Genomic DNA, 23,663 nt, shown 5'->3' with positions numbered 1-23,663 from the left:
GCTCTCAAAATTCTCACTGGAAGAACAGGCCAAGGCAGACTCTGAGTAAATGTGTTACATCCCGAACAATATATAGCTTCCTCTTGAGTATGTGCTTTAAACAAGTCTTTCAATGATGTTTACTTTTCCATGTCTATTAAAAAAAAAAAAACCCAACAAAAAAACCCCACCACACCAAAACCCAAAACACAAAAAACAAAACAAAATGAAACAACTCCCCAAAAAACAGATAGAAGGGGAAAAAAATCAGCATTTTGTTGTAGGTAGCTGAACAAAGCTACTACATGCTTTCAAAAGAGCAAAAATAGTTCTTGTAGCTTCTGGGATGAATAGAAAGAACGTAAAGCTATTTATGATTGTTTTGATGAAATCGTGCTCTCACAGAGCTCCTTAAGGACAGACACAGTGATGCCAGTCTATGCTGTTTCACAAAGCTTTTGTAAGTTAGTTGGATGGAATTTATACTTTCAGAGGCTAACAGATGACTAACCAAGTCTAAACCTGGATTACCAGTAGCTAAGTACAACATGGCCATATTTTGCCTATATAACCCAGGTTTTGTTGAGAATATCCTGGCTGCACACAGAAAGGTCTCTCCCCTTGGATGCTGCGTGATTCAGTCGAACGCGATGCCTCACTGATTGTGGGAACCTGTGAAGAAGACCTGCCAAGGGCCAAAGTACAGCCAGCCTTGAGCAGGGCAGGACCAGCTCTGCTGGGCAGCACTGAGGAACAGGATGGGGTCAGAAGGACAACTCCCTGCTGCTCCGGTCACATCTGAAACACTAAACTCTACTGGTGAAGCTATTGCTGCAGTGAGGCCAACAGCCTTGGCGACTGTCAGATTTTCACTGTATTAAGATAATCATAGAATCACAGAATGGTTTGGGTTGGAAAGGACCTTAAAGATCATCCAGTTCCAACCCCCCTGCCATGGGCAGGGACACCCTCCACTAGACCACGTTGCCCAAAGCCCCATCCAACCTGGCCTTGAACACTTCCAGGGATGGGGCATCCACAACCTCTCTGGGCAACCTGTTCCAGTGCCTCACCACCCTCACAGTAAAGAATTTCTTTCTAACGTCTAATCTAAATCGACCCTCCTTCAGCTTAAACCCAGTACCCCTTGTCCTGTCACTACACTCCCTGATAAACAGTCCCTCGCCACCTTTCCTGTAGGCCCCTTCAGGTACTGGTAAGCTGCAATTAGATCTATACATTATACAGCTGTTCTCTGGAGCAGCCTTACATTAAAAGAAAAAACCCTCCAAGAAATCACAAAAGAAATGTAAAATGCCTTGGAGTGGGGGAAGACAAGACCTCGTTATTGTTAGGATTCTGGGTTGGTTTAATACATCATCATAGCTATCTTTACTCTCGTTCTTTTCCGTGCTTAAATTTAGTAACATTGTAAGAGAACGTCATAATTCTGCTGATGCAGAGGTCCTTGCTATCCCTTCCTTTTGTCCTGGCTAAGCTATTGCAGAGATTCATTTCTCACTAATACCTCTGCATGCACAATTAACAGCTGATGCAGAATTCCCCTGCCTGATCTCTGCTGGCATTGAATAGCTACAGCTCATAACTCCAGACCTGGCTCTGTTACACTGCTGGTTGTTAATCTGAGCTCATATTAGTTTCAAGGTGTTCTTGCTACATTAGGAAGACCTTTCATCTAATTCTGACAATTCTTGGACCCTCCTTTTCCATAAATCTCTCCTTTTCCCCAATTGCAGAGTCCTGGCTTCCACTCCGAGATAAATGATAACTGACAACTGGTAACTTGCACTCTAGGCAACATTTTCTGCAAATGCTAACACCTGGGTGTTCACAAATCCTTAGTCTCTACGTTGAAGATCCCTGCAGGACATTTTACTATGTGAAGCAAATGCAGGACAGCTGCCTATATCTTTGATACTGATTTGCTGTTGCTAATTTAACACACTGTCAAGAAAACATTGCCAAAAGAAGTCAAGGCTGCTTCAATTCTTCAAGTGAATGGTCTATTTTCTGTCTTTGTCATTGCAGATTACAGCCTTTGAGAGTACTTAGTGATGTGTGGGTGTAACAGATAGGACAGGCAATACGATTTAGTTGCTGTTAAAAGGGCCTCATTTCTACTTCCTTTACAAACTACCTACTTCCACCTCCCATTGCAAACAGAGGTATGAATATTACCGGAAATCACGGAGTTAATGACATCTCATGAGAATTCATGATTTCTCATAGACTTCCTGCCAGTTTCCCAGATGAAATTGTACAGGTACAGACGCAAACATACTGTAGGAAAGAAAAAGGGAAAGTAGAGGGGAGCAGAGAGAGAGAGCAAACAGCTAATCTGAAACCTTTTGGACACTCTACCCATCGTTAACATTCCCACGGGGTACTTTTTCCCCAAGGGCAGGAAAAGGCCAACACATTAAAACTTTTTAGTCTTCTAATCTAATCTAAGGGACTCATAGCAGCAGACAAATCTCTCCTAATTGTCTCTAATAAGTAAAATAACATGAGAACCAAACTCTGTTGGAGACATTTAAGGAATTTTCATTTCTTCATTTCTGCCTGCTCCCTTATGATGGTAATTTCTTTTTATCTGCTCTTCTTTTGTACTGATTATTTCCTTTACAAATTAGAGCTGTACTTTTAATGGCTCCATGTCAGTTGCTTTATAGTTAGGACTCTGAAAAAGTTTCAAAACCAATTCCTCCTAGGCTTTGTTTGGGGTTTTTGTTTGTGGGTTTGCACAGCAGAGACAGCAGAAAAAGGGGCTCTTTCTCAGAAGTGCAGGGAGTCCTACAAAGCCCTTCTGCTCTCCTCAGGAAGCCTGCTAACCACAGCTCCTGGGCTCGGCACAGGCTGACAAGGAAAGCTCTGTCTTTGCAAAGCATTCAGAAATACTTAGGTAGTAAATGCTCTATGTATATGTGTGTGTGTGCATGTATGTAAAATGATCACATTATATGCTCCATGCCCATTGAACCCGTATGTTTCAACTCCACGGTCTCCTTCAGCTTCCTAGGCAAGCTGGTTGGCACCCACATTTCTGTCTGCGTTATTGGCACTATTTTACTTTCCTACCCACACAGTTATAACATTCTTGGATCTAATATGTACAGAATGGTGAACTCCGGGGCATATTTACTACAACATCACTGTTGTTATTTTCAAACAGAAATTCAGATGGGAGTTAAATCCTTTAGGCCTTTAATGAGTTTCCAGCATTATCTGGGCCTGCAATAACTCTCTAGGGTTAAAGAATTGAAATAATTATTGACCTCAGTCCATTTCTTTCTTTTTTTTTTTTTTTAAATTCAGATATAATTATTTCTTCAGCTGTCTGCACACAGCTATTCCTGTGGAGATTTAGATTTCCTGACCTTGGTCCAGACATTATCTCTTACTATGAATAAATTTACTCAGAAAGCTGCTCACTAAGGGAGTACCATCACCCCAATTTGTCTTGACTGGCATATGCCTATTGAAAACTTCCAGAAATTTAGCCTGAAATTAATGTTAAATTACAGATATTGAAGGAATTACATCAGAGCCAGTGGAACCCAAGCAATAGAGTACAAATGCAGTATTTTGAAGGAAGCTACCCTTTTTATTTTTAGACATTTCAGTGGAGAATATGTCAGGGCAGTGTATTAAAAACATGCAGAAATATCCAAACATCTATTGTTTGAACCAAGCCTTCTTTTGTAACATGTCAGTATACTGCTTTGGTGGGAAATGTGTCAGGAAGGGAATAGCAAACGCATTAAGTTTATGAGTTGGTAAGGACAAGCATTTCAGTTACATCTTGTGGCTTTGAGGGTCAGTTTAGACCACATTCAAAATTACCTATTTTTGTTTGTAAATATCTTGAGTTGATGAGGTACAGGAAGTGAGAAGAGGAAAGAGTCTGGCACTTGAAAAATTTTACAACTCATTACTGGAAGTAGTGTGAAGGCCTCTCCCATTTAGTTACTGCTCAATTCTCTCTGACTTCAGAAAAAGGACTGCGAATAAGAACCTTTGCTTATATCTTTATCTATTTTAAACTAATCTATTTTAATCATACTGTCTGGGTTCAACCTTTTTATTGCTTAATCTACAATTCATGGTTTTCATAATACTTCTATCAGTCTAGTTGCTTTCTGAATCATCTCCGATTTCTTATTATATTTGTTTCCACTAGATCAATACGACTCCAGCAAAAGTCATTGCAATATATAAATAAAGGAAAACAGCCTAGCTACTTTACTTGATCTTGATCGTATTTAAGTGATCTTAGATCCAAAATTTCTGTGGATTCACAGAAGAGTCTTTATGCTCCTTTTCTTCCTAGCCCAAACATATAATTTCTCTTTAAGCCTCTGCAGTGTACGATGGAGTTAAGTTAAATTGATTATTCACTATTTCAAACAATTTTCGGAGCTACTTACTGGTTTTTAAAATATAGTCCTTCATGTTTCATATGTAACCAGCATTTTTTGCCCTACATATCGACCTTCCTTATTCTAGGTATATGACTTCATGTCTAGTTCTCCAGCTCATTATGAGATTCTGAGGTTTTTGTCAGCTTCACATGACTCCATCTTTTAAAGTTCTACTATTTCTTAAATATGAAAAGAGTATATTTCAGTGCTTTGAAAAGTGTAGGAATGTATTAACCATGCTGTTACAAGATTGTAGGCAAGACATGGTGTAAGATCTTTGTACCAGATAATGAACAATTCTTATTTCTTAAACTATAGAATATGGGCAATAATATGCAAAACAATAATTTCTGAAACAATAGAATAATCCTCCACAACCATATATATGTACCTATACATATATCCATGCATACATGCCCTCCAAAATAGAAACAATACAGGATGCCATCAGGCAAGATGCTTCACAAACTTTGTAGCTTTTAGTCATTAGCCTGTTCTTCATTTTTTAATACAAACAATAGGAAAGATGCTTCAACCATCAAATTAACAGTGAATCACTTGGTCTAGTAGGAGATGTTGGTAGGCATGCCATGTCCTCATTTGAAAGTGAGATGGCATATCATCAAAAAAATAAAAGTCTAGAATTAGGGTCCAAGTGCGAGGGATAGGCTTGTGACCTCTCTGAAGGAAATTTGGGTGCTTCTCTGGCCAAAACTATGAACCATTCATTTACCCCCCCCCTTAGCCTTATGCTTTTAGGTGGTTTATTCTTCCTGTCACCAAATACAGTTCCTTGGTGGAACTACATTCTTACATGGAGATAATCATCACCTGTTTGTCCCACTGGGTGGGACTAATTGCAGATCACAAAATACAGGGCACCTTCTGTTAACCACAATGTGGATTTTCACAAGATATTAACAATAAAGTAATGGAAACAAAATATTTTGTTCATGTCTATGGCCAAACTTAAGCAATAACAAATACTTTTACCTTCTTTATCAAAATAAAATACAGGAACAAATTCTCTTAGGGTTGTGCAGAGTTTCTATGAACACAAAACATAAGGTTTTATTTCTAGGTGTTTGAATCCCTTTTTTCAAAGGAGCCTTTCAAACCCTTTAAAATAGAAAGGTTTGTAGTCTGTCTACTTCACTTTAGAAATGAAGTTGTCTTTCAAGAAGTAAATGAAATGTTTCAAATGTTTCTATTTTTCCAACAGAAATTGTTTCCTAAAGTAAACATAGATTCACGTATAGTTTTTGTTGGATCAGCGATAGTTTTCAGCAGCTGAAAACCAGCTACCAGCTAAGCTGGTCCCTTTATATAAGGCATTCATCAGAAAAGGAAAACAGGCTTTGTGAGAATTTTTAAAAATATTATTATTGTTACCTTTTTTTTTTTTTTTTTAACCATTGGATGTGACCACTGCATGTATTGGCATATCTTTAAACTAATAATATCATTTCAGTCAGGGACCATCATCAATCACAGAGCGACTCTGAAGTCACCTGTACTCTTGGTAACAGAAAAGCAAAAATGGTAATTCAGGGATGTTTCCAGAAGTTGTTATGACTCTGATCTAGTGGTGGCTGAAAGAACTTGATGAATCAAGACTAATAAAACTGAAACACCACAAAGACATTGTAGCCAGCTGTTTACCTACTGTGCTCAGATTGTTTCAAAAGAATTATTTGCTTTCTTTTTTCTCCTTTTCTCCTCTTTTCTTTTCTTTTCTTTTCTTTTCTTTTCTTTTCACCTTTGGTGATTTATAAACACTTTGAAAGAGAAACTTTTGTTAAGTGAATTAACATTTCTTTTACTTCTGAAAATTTATACAATAAATGGCCAAAATGGAGCATGGCAATCATCTAGTCTGACCCCCCTGGGTAAAATAACACCTTCTTTACATTAATATCCTGACATGGCTCAAAATTTTAGTGATAGCAATTACATCCCAGTGTGCAGGTTTGAGGATTCATTATCTTTACTTTACATTTAGAAATGTGCATTTTATTTTTGCTGCACCTCTCTGGTTTCAGCTACCAGCCATTAAATCTTGTCACATCTCTGCCAGCCAGGTGGAAGAAATCTCTGTTATCAGATTCCCACTTCCTAGACTTCAAGGCACTTAAAGATTTGGAGGAAGTCACCCCTTAGCCTTTCCTTTGATATGTTAAGTCGATGAAACACCTGAAGAGATTGTCTCTAAGATATGTTTTTCCTTCTTCAGTTTTGTTTTTTTTCTTTATCTTTCTCTAATTTGCCATCACTTTTTTTTTCACTGTAGACATCAGACTGGGGGACTGTACACCATGGGATGGTGACAGAATTTCCTCTTTATGCCATATTCCCTAGTGCATCAGCTCACTGATTACAATTCATCGTTGGATTTTTCTGATGAGCTGGTGAATAGCTGTCACTCTCCCCCCTGTCAATCTTTTGCATGATTCCTGCTTTGATGTGTATAATTCTCTCCTGTAGTTATAGCTTCTGTTTCTCATTTCTATGTGTGACTTCGCGTTTCACTGCCATGTAACACTTGGGTTCAGATAACCAAAGACCATTATTTATTATTATTTACCACTTCCACAATATCTGTGTAATTTATACACTTCATTCATACTTATGTTACATTTTCTTCAAGACTGCTCATTTTGAAATTAAATCAACAAGACCCAGAACTGGTATCTAAGATGCCACAAAAGAAACACACTCATCTCATTGGGATTCCTCACCTACAACTAATTATATTTTAAAAACTGACAGCAAGCTCTCAGTCCATCTACTAAGTTGATTATATATCTTTCTACTTCTTAAATGAAAACATTCTCTGGTATTATGTCCATGGGCTACTACATTGTATCATCAGTGCTATTACTTTTATCAGTCAAACTTATAACTTTAGTTAAGCTGTTCAAGGGTTTAGCAGTTATTCCTCAAACCTTGCCAACAAAACTGAGCAAAATCAGATTTATATTTATATTTCCTCAGATAAAAATTAAGATGAGTGGGAAAAAAGCCCAATAATGCACAATAAACCATCCTTTCAGGCCAGAAAGTACATTACATTAACTCTTGGTTTTTTGAACGTGGTTTTGGCAGATGATTATTTTTGTTCTTGCCATTGGTTGAAGACTACAAATCCTCTCCATCCTCTTTCATCTAATGGGCCCATTCATCTCTAGTTTAACTAATTGGAAGCGTTCTTTTTCAGAGAGAAATAGTCCCTTTTCATATACCATAAAACTTGTTTTATGATGAGCCCACTTTACGACCATTTTTTGTTATATACAGTGTAATCCACAGACATTAAAAATTTAAGATGAGGTTTAATTCTTCCTCTTAAAAAATATAATTGCATATCTATACAACCTCATTACTATCAGACTCATGATTTGGTTTTAGATGTACCAGAAAATAACCACTTTATTCATATGTGGCAAAAATGATAAAAGATCTGTTGATAAAAGAGTTTGAGTTAACCTAAGACTTGCAGCTGATATAAGAAGGTTTGCAGTCCAATGCAATACCTGCTAGACACAGGAGACCATGACGCACAAATGCAAAGACATTCTTTTTTTCATTTCAATCTGAAAATATGTAACAAAACCAAATTTCTATAATACCTAATTTCTATCATTTTCTCCAACTGAAAATTCTGACTGGGTGAAAATCCTTGTGCTTTATTTACTACTTGCAGTTCACTGGCAACGCAGAATATAAGCATGCTTCTTGACTTCATGTATTCCATGCATTTGAGGTGCAAATGTCTGTGGGTGTATTTATGTCTGAATATTTACATATGTGTTTGAGTGTTGTAGCCTCACGATCCAAATAACATTATTACCATCGCTAGTGACAAGCCACAGGCTTTGTATTAATGTTGCAAAGCCTTAGAAGTAGGACTTGTCAGGCTTGATTTGTCTTGGCCTGCCTGGATCTTTGTTTTAGCTTGTTTAGCTAACAGCAATTTTCTAACCACTAGGCAACAACTACCTATTTTTTTTTAGTTTTAGTTCAGCTCTTTTATGATTGTGTGCTGCAATGTCTATTGCTATAATAGTTCTGATATATTTTTGTAACTAATCGGTGGTAATAACCAGCAGTTAGTTAGTGCACAAAGGAGTATCTGTGACCCTAGAATAATGATGCATTATAGAGGAGCGTAGGCATAGGATGATAGCAGAGTCCTTGCAAGTGTGGGAACAGGACAAATTCAGAGGCCTCAGCACTGTAAATAATTAATCAGTTCTCAATTATTAATTATCAAAAGACTGAAACCTCGGAAAATGTGTTAAACTGGTTTTAAGCATAACAAAGAGAATAAAGAACAAGTGTCTAACTTGTATAAAACACACTACAGATAGTAAATTCACCTGTAACACCATTTGAGGACCAATGGAAAGAAGAGCACAGTGTAGTATGTGTTAGCGTATAAAAAAATAGCAGACCTGGAGTGGGGAGGAAGCAATTCTCACTCTCTGTATCATACTCTTCCCAGAGAACTCAGCACATTGACAGCTCCCCAGAAATCCTCCCCGCTTCCTCCTCCTCCTTCTCAAGGAAGACCACACTGGCTCCATTACCCTTGGGGCCCAGGGGAACAGTGGTAGCGTCAATATGACACCAGAAAAAGGGATAGAGATTACATGCTCACAGGTGGCATGCATGTGTGTACCTAACTATTTTAACTGTCTTATTAACAATTCCTATTTTATAAAAATTAGATAGTTTGGACTGTAAATGTTACTACTGTTGTGACTGGATTAAGTGGAATTTGCAATTAGTCAGAAATCAAGGAAGAAATCGAGTGTGTTCTTAAGAGATTAACTTTTACCATTCACAGTATTCAAGATAAAGAAGTATGTTTTATTGGAAGATATTCAGTGAATTTTCAGCTTTAACCTTATTTGTAAATCATATTTAAGGGTTGAACTTTACACAGCAATGCCTTAAATGACTCATTTGTTGTCTATCCTTAAGAAAAACACAACTCATATTTTCTACACATTTCCCTACTATCCCCACATCCCATTATTTTGGAATTTACAGCACGATACCTCCCAGTGCTCCTTCATGTAAACTCTGTGACCAACGCTATGGCCTGCTTTGCTGCATCTCGGGGTTGTCGCAGTCACTTCCATACCTAATGTTTTGAAAACCTTTATATCATGAACTGCTAACTCTGTTCCTCTCCAAGCACTAGGACTGTTTAAAGGAGAACAGTGCTGGAATTAGTTTAGCAGCCGTATCCTTTACTGACAAAAAGTAGACTGTTTAATCTGTGTGGTAGAGCCAAGACCTCTGATATTTCCAGTAAAGTATTTGCTTGTGAGTCTTTGCATGACCTTGGGCCAATCATTTAATCAGGGATACTCCAGTTCTGGCATTTCCACTCTTCCTTACATTAGGAAGGCAACTGAAACTAGCATGAGTGACAAGTGAGCCCAAAAGAATCACCTAAATAATTATTGACTTCGCTTCTTAGTACAGATCTCCATAAACATTGTCTTCCCCATGATTAATTTCTCTGTTCGTCAGCGATCCTGTCACATTTGCAACGCCAGAGAGGCCACTCACTTAGATCTGTAAGAATTATTGTGAGGACTCATTCATCACTTTTAGATTTGCAAGCTATGCGGCTAGCTTTTCTTCAACTCCCTTTCCCCCTCGTTCCACTTCTGACTTTATGGAGTTTGTGCTGAACCTGCAAATTCCCTCCAAGCTGAAGGAGTCCTAATGCAGGTGCTTCGCTGCTTGTGCATCCTGCTGTATCACCACGGCTGCCCTGGAGAGACAGTGATTGCGTGCTGCTCTTTCAGTCCTGATGGCAGGCTGGCCTAGGAGAGGCACAAAGAAGCAGGTTTTATAAGGCTGTCAGCTGAGGTTGTAGCTGACTTCAAAAAAGAAAATCAGAGAAGAGCTCTAGTTGTGTCCGCAAAGCCATGTGGTTGGTATCTCAGACTGAACCAGGAAAAAAGAACATGAGGCTGGACACAGGGTCACCTGGGAGTCCAGGCAGCATGCCTACTGCCAAAACAGACAGTAAAGTAACATTGCCATGCATTAATCTGGCACCATCTATTCAAAACTCCATCAAATACCTAAGCGTGAATTGACCACAAAAAACATACCTCCTAGAAGCCCACAAATCAGAATTAACGATTGTGAAAACTCATCATAAGAGAAAGAAGATGATTAGGATAATAAGGGAAAACACATAAACCAGAAATAAAACCTTTTTGTAAAAAAAAAAAAAAAAAAGCCCTGTTTATTCGATATTTCTTCCTCATGGATTCAAAGCCGCAATGATTTCTTCAAAGTCTGCCTGTGGCTGTCGGTTACAGAATAGAGGCACTACCCCATGATCAACACCACTGATTTCTGTTACAGAGTATTTGATATATAGATATGTTTTAATACCATTGGTACAAAAATTATTACAAGAATATGAGCAATAAATGCATTAGGAGAATTGTGGATTAGGAAGTTGTGGATAGTCTAAGAGCAGAAAGAAAAGGCTGTACATGCTGAGGAAATAATTTCTTGGGAGTTACACACTGAACTCAATTCATTTTTTAAGAGCTTTGAAGTGCTATACTAATGTTAAGCAGTATTAATTCAACTGCTACCCCTTGTTTGACTTGTTTAATTATTTCACGGCCATAAGCACAAACCATTTAATAATTAAAAATAATTTCTTAATCTGACTTTCCTGCTCTAAGAAATATCCTGTAATCCCACCAACTCCTCATTGCATTCTCAAAAAAACCAAAACAAACAAACAAAAAACCCAAACAAACTTTAAAATTTTATTAACTTACTCCTTTTTTTTCGGTCTGGTGGCCAATACAAAGCACAACAATCTCAAAGTCTAAAGTGTGAGAAATCTTTATTGTAGCACTTAGATCATTGTGCAGCAAATGAAGGAGGGGCATTTTTGAGGGGAGAAGTGTTCTTTAAATTGCCTAAAAAAATGAAGATGACGTGCTGGTTTAGGTACAAAGAAAAAGACTAATAATATCTAGACTAATAAAAACAAGTACATGATAAAAACCAAGAAAACAAACAAAAAAACCCAACCAAAAACCAAAACCTCGAGCAAGTATGTTTCCTAATCCCCAGACTGTCTAGGCATCATGGGACATAACCGACTGTCTGCACTATAAAGTATTCACAGCAGAAAAGCAAACTTTATTAAAAGCTAATAATTAATTTGGATTTGGCCTTGAGAAATACTGAGAACCTTCCATAACCGTAATTGTTTGCCTGGCCCCATAGCCCCTCTGCAGGGGACCTCTCTTAGGGTCCAAGCCACATGTTGTTAAGATATCCCATGCACAGTATTAGAGGAAACAGAAGAAATTCAATCTGCCATATATTAATTAAATTTGTTAATTAGAGTTGGAACATCTTATGAGTCCTGAAATATCCAGAGAAAGATTCTGACAGTTGCTGCTCAGGCAATAAATGCTGCTAACAAGGTCATGCAACAGTGAAAGTTATTGCCTAATTCAACCTAAAATGTATCTAAGGGTGGTCATCATGAAAGGCCTAATGGTCTCAGTGAGCTAGGAGGGCCATTGGGTAAGATACAGATGTATTGATTAAGAATCTTATGCTGTTTTTCTTACTTAAAAATCAAATCTTCATTTGATGGTTGTAAGAGTAATGAAATAATAATATTTTGATTCTTAGCTGCCACTATACATAACTGAAGTTTTCTCATAGGAAGAAAACTTGTTTTCCTCGAGAAGCATCAACATTGGTAAAGATTTTTTTTTATTTTTAGAATTCTTACATAGTCCTATTTATTTATTTGTGTCTCAGAAATGAGACTGAGGAAAAATTAGAAAAAAAAAAAAAAAGGAGGGAAAAGGCTAATAATAGAAAAATATATTTCTAAATCACTGTCACAAGCTTCCTAACAGTTGCTGGGATATAACATCATGAGATAAAACTCTGTGTCTTACATGGGGAAAACAACTGTAAATGTTCACTTTGCATTCATAAGTTACTTTTAAACCAGCCTTTCTACTTTTGGTTAAAAGCATAAATGAGTATCCTCCATGGCCAGCCTAGGAAGCTGATATTCTTAGTCATCTCCAGACACTTAATACTACTTTAAAAATAGTCTTACAGACTGAGCCATACCAACCAAGTTTGCATGACTGAAAGGCTTCAATAATCAAGCCTTCCTGTAATGGCATCATACTTTCCTTAATCAAAATAAAAGGATAAATATCTCATTCAGACCACTGAACCAGAAATAAAACAAACAAAGCACAATGACTATTTAAAAAACAATTGTAGTTTGGTGTACAGTGATGTAAGATAAAAGATGCTGTACTGAAAGCACATTCTCTTCCACACCAGTGACATTATTCTTGTTTCGTAGATGTTGTGCACTAAAAAGTGCCTTCAAATTCCAGATCTGTATTTGTTTTGGAGTACACAGATTAAAAAGGTAGAAGTTCATTTAGTGGCCTACCCAGAGCAATGCTTGCGTCAGTGGGTAGCTAAAGGAACTCTTGGCCTGATTTATATCTATAACAACCCCCAAAATCAGTCCAGAAACCTAATTTTTATTGGTATATCTTCACTGAAAGTAAATAAGATACATGCAAGTATAACAGGTTGGTGAAAGGCACCCTGTGACTTAAATCTCTGCAGAAGATTAAAAGGTTTGATTATGGAAACCTGAATGCACCTAAAGTTCCTTACAAGTGGTATCTGACTATACTTGAGGAGAGAGGAAAAATCAGAGCTCCAAAGGAGACATTTGACCCCGATGAAAACGCAAAGAGCTGTCTTTGTATTCTAGTGTCCACTTTCTGCGACAGTGCTCCTTCAAAGATTAGTGGCATGTGAGAAACACTACTGAGCTATGAAATTAGGATAGAGGGAATCACGATGTTTGGAGGAGACTGTTCGCATCAAGAGCAAATTCAAAGACATGAACAGAGTTTCTGTACCAGGCAGTTGGCGTTCAGCTCAGGGCTAGAGTTCAGCCAAGAATGCCAAAGTTTGGGCTCACACAAGCTATTTGTGTGAGATTTCTGATCCTGCTTAAAACTCATGTTCAGGAATTGATGACCTCCCTTCCAGTTTTGAATCTGAATCAGAAAGAAAAGCAATTTCTAAATTAATCTTTTTTTAGAAATGAGTGACTCAACACACTTATATCAGTGCACTTAGTCAGACTATTTTATATCCTCTGAGGATATGGCTCAGTGAGGAATCAGCTCTTTAACATGTAAAGATGAAGCCTGAAATCACAAACAGGATGTTCACAAAAAGCCACACATTATGAATTACTTCAGAGTATTTCATACGTTTATATACTTTTCCACTGGCCACAGTCCCAAATGGAAAACTGATGTAGAGATGATTCTTATTAAATAAAAAATATGAAGTCTTCATTGGCAGTAGACTAGTGAAAAGACAAGAATTCATACTTGGAGCAGCCTGGAAAAGTATGTCTCTATTCCACACACATTTTGTTTATGTTACAAGACAGTTACAGTTATGGGAACCTTTACTGATTTGTCTTGAAAGCAGATTTTTCTAAATTCCTGCAGGAGACAGCTCAGTATGATAAATCTGGTTCCATGTTGTTGATCTCTAAAGGTATTGCGGCTGTTATTTTCACACGAGATGTTTAAGAGGTGCTTTAGAAATGTGAAATTATCAAAATGCTCATTTCCTGGTTAGTTTTGCGCCACTGCACAGCTGTGCTCAATTAGGTCAACATTAATTTATACAAGCAAAAAGCCTAGAATAGGTCATATCGAAAACCAGACATCAACATATCCCCCCCTGCAATTAAGTGTATTTTCTTGGAGATGTTTTGAAGAGGGTTTTTTTTTTTTATTTTCCATTACCTCTCATGTCATTATTTTCTAAACTCAAAGAACCATGAAGAAAGTGGACAGCAATATTTCTTGTCTTGCAGTAGCATCCAAAAGACACAGTCAAATTCCAGGTCTATTATGCTGGACAGGAAGTCTAAGCTGCATGATCCCCACCATAAGTTTTTCACAGTCTGCACAGATTCATGATAGATGATGAGAGGGACAGAAACACTACCAGGTAATATTTCCATTAGTCAACCAATTCTGAAAGATTTTTGGAGATCAGGCTTAAGCTGTATTCACTCTGTTCTCAGCAATCAAATTTCTCTTCAACTCCCATTCATTTCCACTGGCTTTTATGTATTAGATCTATCTATTCTGGAATAAAATAAAAGAGCAGAAAAAAAATATTGGACAAAATTATAGAAGAAAAACAGTTGGACAAAAAGTTCCTGGTTGGCACAGAAAAAAAAAAATAATTCTCAAAACATTTTCAGAGTTTAGGACTGCTTAAACATTTTACTCAGATATTATCAGGCTGGATTGACAAGAGTAGGTCTGATTTTCCATGAGAGAGAGAAATATGAGTATATCACTTACTATTATCTCATTTATTTTGAGGGATTACAAGCAAACTTCTAGGAACAATCTTCCAGTTAAATATGATTCACTACTAAGCCATGTAATTTGGCTTGGGATTTTTATAAAAAGCATTAGAGAGATATATGTCTATAAAGTGAGAAGACAAGACTTTTTTTTTTTTTAACAGCTTGTGAATTCTAACCAGGACTTAGTCATTGAGACTTTCTTTCCATTTGCAATTTTTCTTTCTTGCTATTGTAAGAGCAAGTCAGCAGCATGTGTCCCAGTGACATGTTGATGTACCTGCCTCTCACTGCGAGACTCAGTACAGTTCTGATCTCTTCTGCCTCAGATACTGGGTATATCAGAAGTTTTTAGAAAGTGGATTATAGCAGAGAAGGTCATTTGATTGCTTCTTCATCTTCATTTCTATGTATTTCCTGTATGGTGTGCTCACAGTTAGAATTACTTTGCAGCTGCTCAATGGCAGCAAAACAAAAAGATATTACCTCGCCTTGGAGTAAAAAGCAAAGCTGAGTGGGATTGGTCTACTTCTTCACATGGTAGTCCTTTCATTACTGGTCTGGTACTTTTATCATGCTGCTTTTAAGAAGTGAACAGGAAAACAATTGTCTCATGAGATATACATATACAAACCCTTGGTTGCCTGAGGTCGTGTAGTAATCATCCAGTCTCTGTAATACCAAATATCTGTCAGACTTTATAAAACTTTGCAGTCATTCTGCCCAAATTCCAGTCCCAGTGTTTGCTGATGATTCATCCCCAAAGTCAACAGAGAGAGGAGGAAGAGCAGTTCCTGTGGAGATGGCTTCTCTACCTGTCTAATAGCTGGACATGAGCACATGTTTGGTAGAATGTTGTTTTCTCCTGAAAAACCTGTCACAGACACATATCAGTTTCAATGGAATGGATCCACACGGAGGAGGAGGGAGATCCAGGCACAGATCTCCCCATTTTGCCTAATTTGGTGATGGCATTTGGTAATTTTATATGATACAGAAGGAGCATCAAACAGAATGAAAAATAAATGTCATTCTGGTCAGCTATGGTCTAGCCTGGATGATAAAAATCTTTTCACAGAAGTAACCTTTGTCACAAGATAGTTGGGCCCTTGACAAGACAGGGGGAAAGTTTATATGTTGATCTGTTTCCACATAACACTTATTCACAAAACACTCTAGGTCCTTGTAGTGATCTCATTTTGAGTCAGAAATAGACATACCAGACAGTTTTAAAATCCCATTAGGTTTAGATATAGTTTGTCTGCTGCATCTGTTTGAGGAAGAGATAGAGCAAAGCGAACCATTAAAAGTGGCAGAAGATGGAAAACAGAATAACACAGAGTGCATCTCTTCAAGTTCTCTGACACCATTAAATCCTTGCACTAGCTGATCTATCTTAGGCAAACATCTCCTATAGTTTAAATAACTCAAAAAAACAATTTAGGAAAATAAGATCCAGTCATCTGTTAACAAATGTTCACCTGTTCATAAATTTCACCTCATTGCTAGTCCTTCCCATTGCACATGAATTTTTTCACCTGTTACTTCAGAAAATCTACTGTGGATCTTCATAATTTATGTCTCTCTAACTAAGGTAAATCCAGCTGGAGAGAGAGAGAGGATCCAACTGACAAAGTGGTGAAAGAGCATCTCTACTAACAAGTTTGCTAGTCTAGAAACAAGGTACTCAAACAACGTTCAGTGTGGGATGGTAACCAAAGCCTGTTGAGAAGTGATACGAGTTGAAGAGAGGAAATGCCTGGAGGACAGCATGATGGTGGAGGCCCTCACACTTCTCCTGTGAAAGCAGCTTCAATGGGGACTCCCTCAAGTACCTGTAGCCAAATGTATACAGCATGGGAAAAGAATAGAAGAATGAGAAGGCCACGCACAGCTGCAGAGCTATGAGCTCATTTGGACTACACAGATGTAGTGGGGTAGCTTGTGCAGCAGAAGTGCTGTAATGAGTGAATAGGAGCTCTTCAGAAAGGACAGGCAAGGAGGAAAATATGCATTTCGGGCAAAGAAGTTGGTTGAAAACAGGGAGGTTTGCCTGGGAACTCATGAGACACCGGCCACGAGCTTAGGCTGAGCAAGGATCCAAGGACAGACCAACTCAGGTGGCATCTTAGTAGACTCCTGCTACCGATACCTTGATTTTAGTAAGTCATTTAACATTGTCAAGCCAAACTGGAAAAATATGGTTTGGGTAAGCGGACTGTAAGTTACCTGGAACTGTGGCTGGACTGCTAGGCTACAAGGGCTGTGATCAGCCGTACAATTGCACAGCAGGTGACTGATTACTCATGGCATCCCTCAAGGATCAATGCTGGGGCCAATAGTATTCAATGGCTTTATTAGTGACCTGCACAACAGGACAGAGTGCACTCTCAGCAAGTTTGTGATTGATACCAAATCAGGCAGAGAGGTGGGTATCCTGGAGCGTAGAGCCATTGAGGGACTCAACATGCTGGAGATACGGGCTGACAGGAAGCTTATGAAGTTCAGCAAAAGTTCAACAAAAACAAATGCCAAGTCCTGAACCTGGAGTGGAAAATCTTCCTGAAGCAGTATGGGCTTGGGGCTGACTGGCTGGAAGGCAGCTATGCAGAAAAAGACCTTGGGGGTCCTGATGGACACCACGTTGAACATGAGCCAGCAATGTCCCCTCACAGCAACAAAAGCCAACGATGTCCTGGTCTGAATTAGCAAATGTGTTACCAGGAGGCCCTAGGAAGTGACTCTTCCCTTCTATATGTCACTTGTGAGATCACATCTGGGGTATTGTGTCTAGTTTTCAACTCTTCACAACAATAAAGACATTGACATACTGGAGCAAGGCCGCTGCAGGCTACCAATATGGTTTGAGGACTGGAGCATATGTCATATAAGGAGAGGGTGACAGCACCTAGCGTGTTCAGCCTCAAGATCAGAAGGTTAAGGAGGAATCTTCTAATGGAAGAATTAGAAAAAGCAATCAGACTACCTGTACCTCCACTGTGATGGGAGACAACACCACAGCTGCAAAAAGGAAAATTCTGATTAGATATAAGGAATTTCTTTTTCAGCATGAGGATGATAAAATATTGCCACAGTTACCCAGAGAGGATGTGGAATCTCCTTCTCTGGGAATATTCAGAACAAAACTGGACAACGACCTGAGTAACCTGGTCCAAGCTGCCACTTCTTTGAGCGGTGGCTGGACCAGATAATACCCAGCAGTCCCTTCCCACCAAAATTATTTTTTGATTCTATGGGCACTTGCAGGGCTCAGTGAGAAATGAAATAGTTAAGTACTTGTCATAGCTGAAGAGCAAGTTGTTGCTTTGGTGTCTGTCTTGTCTGTTCCCCTGGATCAGGATGTGTTACTTCTGATGTATTCATCTCACTCAGCAAGAAAGTTGCAATTTGCTTAATCTTATTCCAAGTGCCTGATTACAAGCCTTAATCACTCAGCAGGCCTGACCATAATTAGTATCTGAGGATCTTCCTTTTGGGAGTTGTGAGTAATGGTAGGTTCAGGGATCCAAAAAGCATCTTTGAAACAAAATATTGTTTAATTTTAACAGTAGGAAGAGGGTGGAAGAAAAGATAGTTTTACAAAACTATAACTGTGTATAGGTGAGATTCAGTTAATGAGATGTGAATGTCCACATTGTTTACATCTGAGATGATAGATAATCTATTCAGAATCTTTTTTTAATTGCAGGAAGTCTAAGAAACAGTTTCAAATCAAAGCAGAAGTCTAGAATTGGTCATATGTATTGTACTCCAATACTGCCTATAACTCTCCATTATTATGGGCAGAAATGCAGCCAAGGGCGACTATCTTAGCTATAGATACTGACACTGTAAATGTGTACATTACATTAAATAAATCCCACGTTACAGTTCAGGCTTATCTCTGGAGTCTGGATTCCAGTCTACATCCCTGAACTTGCCCTTTAGCCTTTTTCGTTGAAGGCTTCTCCTTTTATTTTAATCCAAGTTTTCTGTTCTCTGCTCTGTTTCCTGGTCCTGAACCAAGTGAGTCAGCCTGCTAGAATCACAAGTTCACTTATAGACTGATGGAGCTGCAATATTCTGAAATGTTTCTAAGAAATGGAGATCAGGACTATAATATACACTCTCTGCAGAGCCAATTTCCTGACAAACATGGTCTGTAGATTCATGAAGTAAACACCACAACAATCCTGTTAAGCCACAGCATTCATAAAATATTTATACACAGTTTCAAATTTGTCGCAATAGTGTAAATATTTAAAGCAGTATCACTAGTATCCTGGAACCATTGTGCTAGTTCACACGCAGACTTATCATTTCAGACTCTGCAAACACTGCCAGACATTTTCAGCAGCTTTAGACAGGTTGCTGCACAACCATTATGCCTAGTAAGAGTGCATTTTCTACTATTAGACAGAAGATAAAACCAAGACTTTGGAAAACAAGTGAGAGGTCTGCAAGAATCAGTCCTCGGCTAATTGGTGCAAAGGGTGCTGTTTATTCAGCTCATTTTCCACAGAACATGTTGCAATACAATTTGTAACAAATTTTATATATCCTCCCCACAGAAAGTGAAGGAAGGGAGGATGCCAAAAAAGTTTAGGCGTTCTTGAGAAGGAGCAAATGGAGATGTCTGTTTACAGCTTTGAAACATGATTATTTCCTAGGACAGTGGACAATGCACAAACTGGAGATCATGTGGTGGAGGTGGGAGGAAACTCAGACCAGAATTGAGAAACACAGTTACATTCCAGTCTTATTTCACTCTTAATTCTGATTTTATGAGACCTCACTTTGATATTCTGTTCATTTCCAAAAGCTTTCCAACACGCATGATTTTGGGGGGTCAATCAATTTCATTTGTTTCTTAAATACAAAGAACAAGATCTTAGATGTAAAGGACTGCAATTCCATTGTCTTTAATAAGTCTTCAGAGACACATATATCCAGAGGAAAAAGAAATTACATGGAAGTCCCTCAAAAATTACTAATTTCTGTCAGTGTATGTTGTAAACATCCCACCTAAAGTAAGCCCTGACCTCTTTGAGAGCTTATTCCAGGTTTCTCTGCATTTTTTTTTCTCAGAGAATGTTCTATTTCTATTAGGAGGTCTATATAACACAATGATACACACACATCCTTTGGGGGAAAGCCTTAAGTCACAACTGTAGAGAACACCAGTGTTCTCTGTGATTTCTACTCAGAGATCTTTAGAAGAGCTAAACATGAAAACACACTAAGTCCTCTTCTCCTTGTGCTTCTACCATATTTCTGCAAACATATCAGTCGCTATCATGTTCTTGCCTCCTTTCCATTTTTCCCCCTTGGAAGATCTAATGAACGTTCATTTCCAGAAGTCTGGCAACCTACCAAGAAACCTGTTTATTAGCTTTGAAGCCTTTGATCAGACCCAGCACTTTATATGTCCTCTTTTTAACACAAGTACTTGTACTGATGACAGCTCCAAGACAGAGCCAAGACCCATAAATGGCTGAAGGATTTTGTTTAAATACGACCATTTATTTTTCTTGGTCTGTTGCTTGTCATTTATATTCAGCAAGGGTCAGAAAACAGAGGGTAAGACCCAGCAAAAAAATTACTCCTCATGCATATAAGTCTATCAGTATAGAGCCTCTTCTTTTCCATAAGACAAAGAATTTGTACAATAAAAAATTAATTTGCAAAGCTTTCACTCAGGATACTAGCATTTTATATTGTGGGAGAAAAAAAACCCAAAAATGTGTAACATGGCATAGCAATTTCAGTGGGGACCTTACAATAAATTGAGTCTGAAGAGAAATGTGTAACCTTTATTACTCTTGCTCTCTGGTCTTCATTTCCAAGTGATACATCCATTGTACAGTTGGAAAGTTGATTAATGCACTTACAAAAAGTGTCTTGTACACTTCAGAGAAATGGGGTTTCATTGGGAAAAAAACCCTCTTTATAGGCAAATCGTGTACTTCATGATAAAAGTTCTGAGAAAGGGAAAAAAAAAAAAAAGCAGCCGATGGCTGAAGTCTGCTCTTCCACTGGGTATTTTTAGTACTGTTCCAATGTCAAGTGCAGAACTGCACTCAACAACTCTCACTTCAAATGCAGAGAAATCTATAGAGGCTTGAGCTTTACATGAGCTTTTTAAACCAATGGAAATAAAGGAAGAAAGAAAACTTTGCTGTGCTATTGCAAGACTCCTTTATTTCACTCAGACTGCATTTTCAATGGAGTACACCAGCACTCAACTTACTTTTTCCACCAGTTAGAGAGAAGAAGGGCCCTTACAGGAAGAATAGAAAACTCTTGTTTGTGACACTTTTGAAGTCTTCCACTTACAACTAACAGCAAGCACATGCAGTAAAAAAGGAGTCATAAATGGTATTTTAGTTGCTGTATTCTTTTTCTCATCAAATTCATTGCAATGACTTTGAGTAGTACAGTTAATGCAGCATTCAAGGACAAACATTCAGGGACAAACACAGAGCTCTTAAAAATGTGTGGAAACATATATAGAAATTAGCCTAAAAGTATGGCAGAGCCAAATTCCACCACAGTAAGTTTGAGCCATTTTTTTTTCACTTGATTGCTTTTGCATCAGACTCTTAAATCAGTTTTCAACTGCAATCTTTCTTCTCTTTGTCTCCCCTTCCCATAAAACAACATAACAAAGGTTAAAAAAACAGTTTTAAGCATGAAGTACCCATGCATTCAATATTTAATTTTCTTATAATTTAGATGAAGACAGAATAATTCAAAGCCTGCGTGATTACAAATCAGATGTCTGCACCTGTATGAGTCAACCCCCACCACCAAACCCAAGTATTTCAACATGCTAACAAATCTTCCTTCAGGGAAAAAAAAAAAAAAGTGAAAATAACCCATAAAATAGGTTGGTTAGGTTCTCATAAGGATTCGCACAAGGCAACTGGTAAAATGGAGCTCAGTGTTGATGAGGATCTCAAGCTGCAGTAGAGGAACAGCAGCAACCAGCAATAGTGCATCAGCTGGTTCTTGCAGGAAAAAATCCTTGTGGCCTCATGTAGCATGCTGCAGAATTGACAAGGTTGCTTGTTTATTCTTCCAGTCCAACACAGGTCATTGCTGGAGGCATGGTATAATACCAGACCAGCGGGTTTATCGTAGTGATTTGGGATGACAAAGTTTTTGCTCTTGCTAAAGAGGCAGATTTTTGAGCAGACAGTCTACCTTGTATAGCACCTCGTAAAAAATCATGGCCCGTTTTTTCCGTCACGGCAAATGGCAGGTGAATCTTCTCCTTTGAATCTTTTCTCTTGTTCATATTCCCTGTAACTTGGATATAAGATTATTGTTTTGTTGTGGTACTACTTTTACAGAGGCTTTAGTTTACAATGCAGATGGCAATTGATTAAGAGTTAAGATTTTTTATATGTGTATCTCTGTATATGTATATATACACACCATAAGTCACACCACAAATTAAAAAAATCACGGATATGTTATATATTTTAAAATGCAAAGCAGATTTTTCTACCTTGAAGTGAAAGGTGGGGAATCTAAATCATAAAATCATCAACTGACACTCAGAATTTTTCTCCTTACAGATTGCCTGTGAATATGGCTGTGAAGTGTCTATCACCTTCAAGAACTGAAGCAAGAATCCTTCTACGCAAACACTTCACTCTCTCATACTGTGGACAGCGAGCTAATCTGAATAACTGCTGTGTTATTTTTCAAAACTCCTCATTATACTTTTTCAGTAAAAAGTGATAGTGTGTTTGATACCGATAATTCTTCAATTGTGATGTTTCAGCTGCCCTTGAGCAGCATCCAAATATGAGTGCTATTGCTTAGCATACAGCCACAAGTTACCACCCTGCAAGCAAAATGCACAGGATGATGACAGCAACAAGCTGTGGCTATATGAAGCACTTGGCTACTTCTTTCAAAGGGCAGTTATTGCAGTCCTGGTAATTTTGGGAAGAAAAAAAAAAATAATAGAAACACCTGCCATAGTATCCCATTCAATCCCCAGGTAAACTAATCAAGCACTTCTACCTTCTGTGTTTGCCCCTGCTAATGAACTCCCAGGCTTCTCAGCAAAATCTGAAATATTTTCAGCAGACAAATGTGCAATGCTGTCCTTGTTCTTACTACACAATTAAAATGAAGATATTAAGTGACTCAGAACAATGTGTTCTACTGCTCATTTTAGTGACTTTTTTAATGTTACGTGGGATATACGGTGACGTCCGTCTTGCCACAGTTTTGGCAAAACAGAAGATGCCTGTCTCATTACATTCCTCCTCTCTGAGTTGGGTCTGGAAACGTGTTGAGCCTGAAGGCAAAGTTAATACTCCTGTCTTTAGGAATTCTTCCCTCCTATCTTGTTGACAACAAATAAAATGAGGACCAGCAAAAGACACAGTGGGTTCAGAGATTTCCCATGGGCCAAATCAGTCAGGCATTCAATAAATTTCCTGCAAAGTTTATGTCTGTGCAAGAAGATGCACAAGCCATCAATTCTACTTAGCCTACATGTGGATCAAGGTTGCAGGATACATGATCTAAGAACACCAGCACCTCCTCCTGGACACAGAAATTTTTAAAAAAAAAAAAAAAAGTTAAAAGCTGGACTGTAAATCCATGAGCCATTCACACACAAGTGTGTTTTTGAGCTCCTCTGTCAAAAAAACTTGCCAAGTTTCTCTTGTGGAGGATGTGTGTGTAACACTTGCTATTCTTTAGAAGGAGTGTTACTTAAAAAGACCTGTCTGAAAATAGAGTGAGACTGCAAAAGA

The sequence above is a fragment of the Grus americana genome, chromosome 2 (genome assembly GCF_028858705.1).
Source record: "Grus americana isolate bGruAme1 chromosome 2, bGruAme1.mat, whole genome shotgun sequence".
In the NCBI taxonomy this organism is placed as follows: Eukaryota; Metazoa; Chordata; class Aves; order Gruiformes; family Gruidae; genus Grus; species Grus americana.
This window is presented reverse-complemented; position numbering follows the sequence as displayed.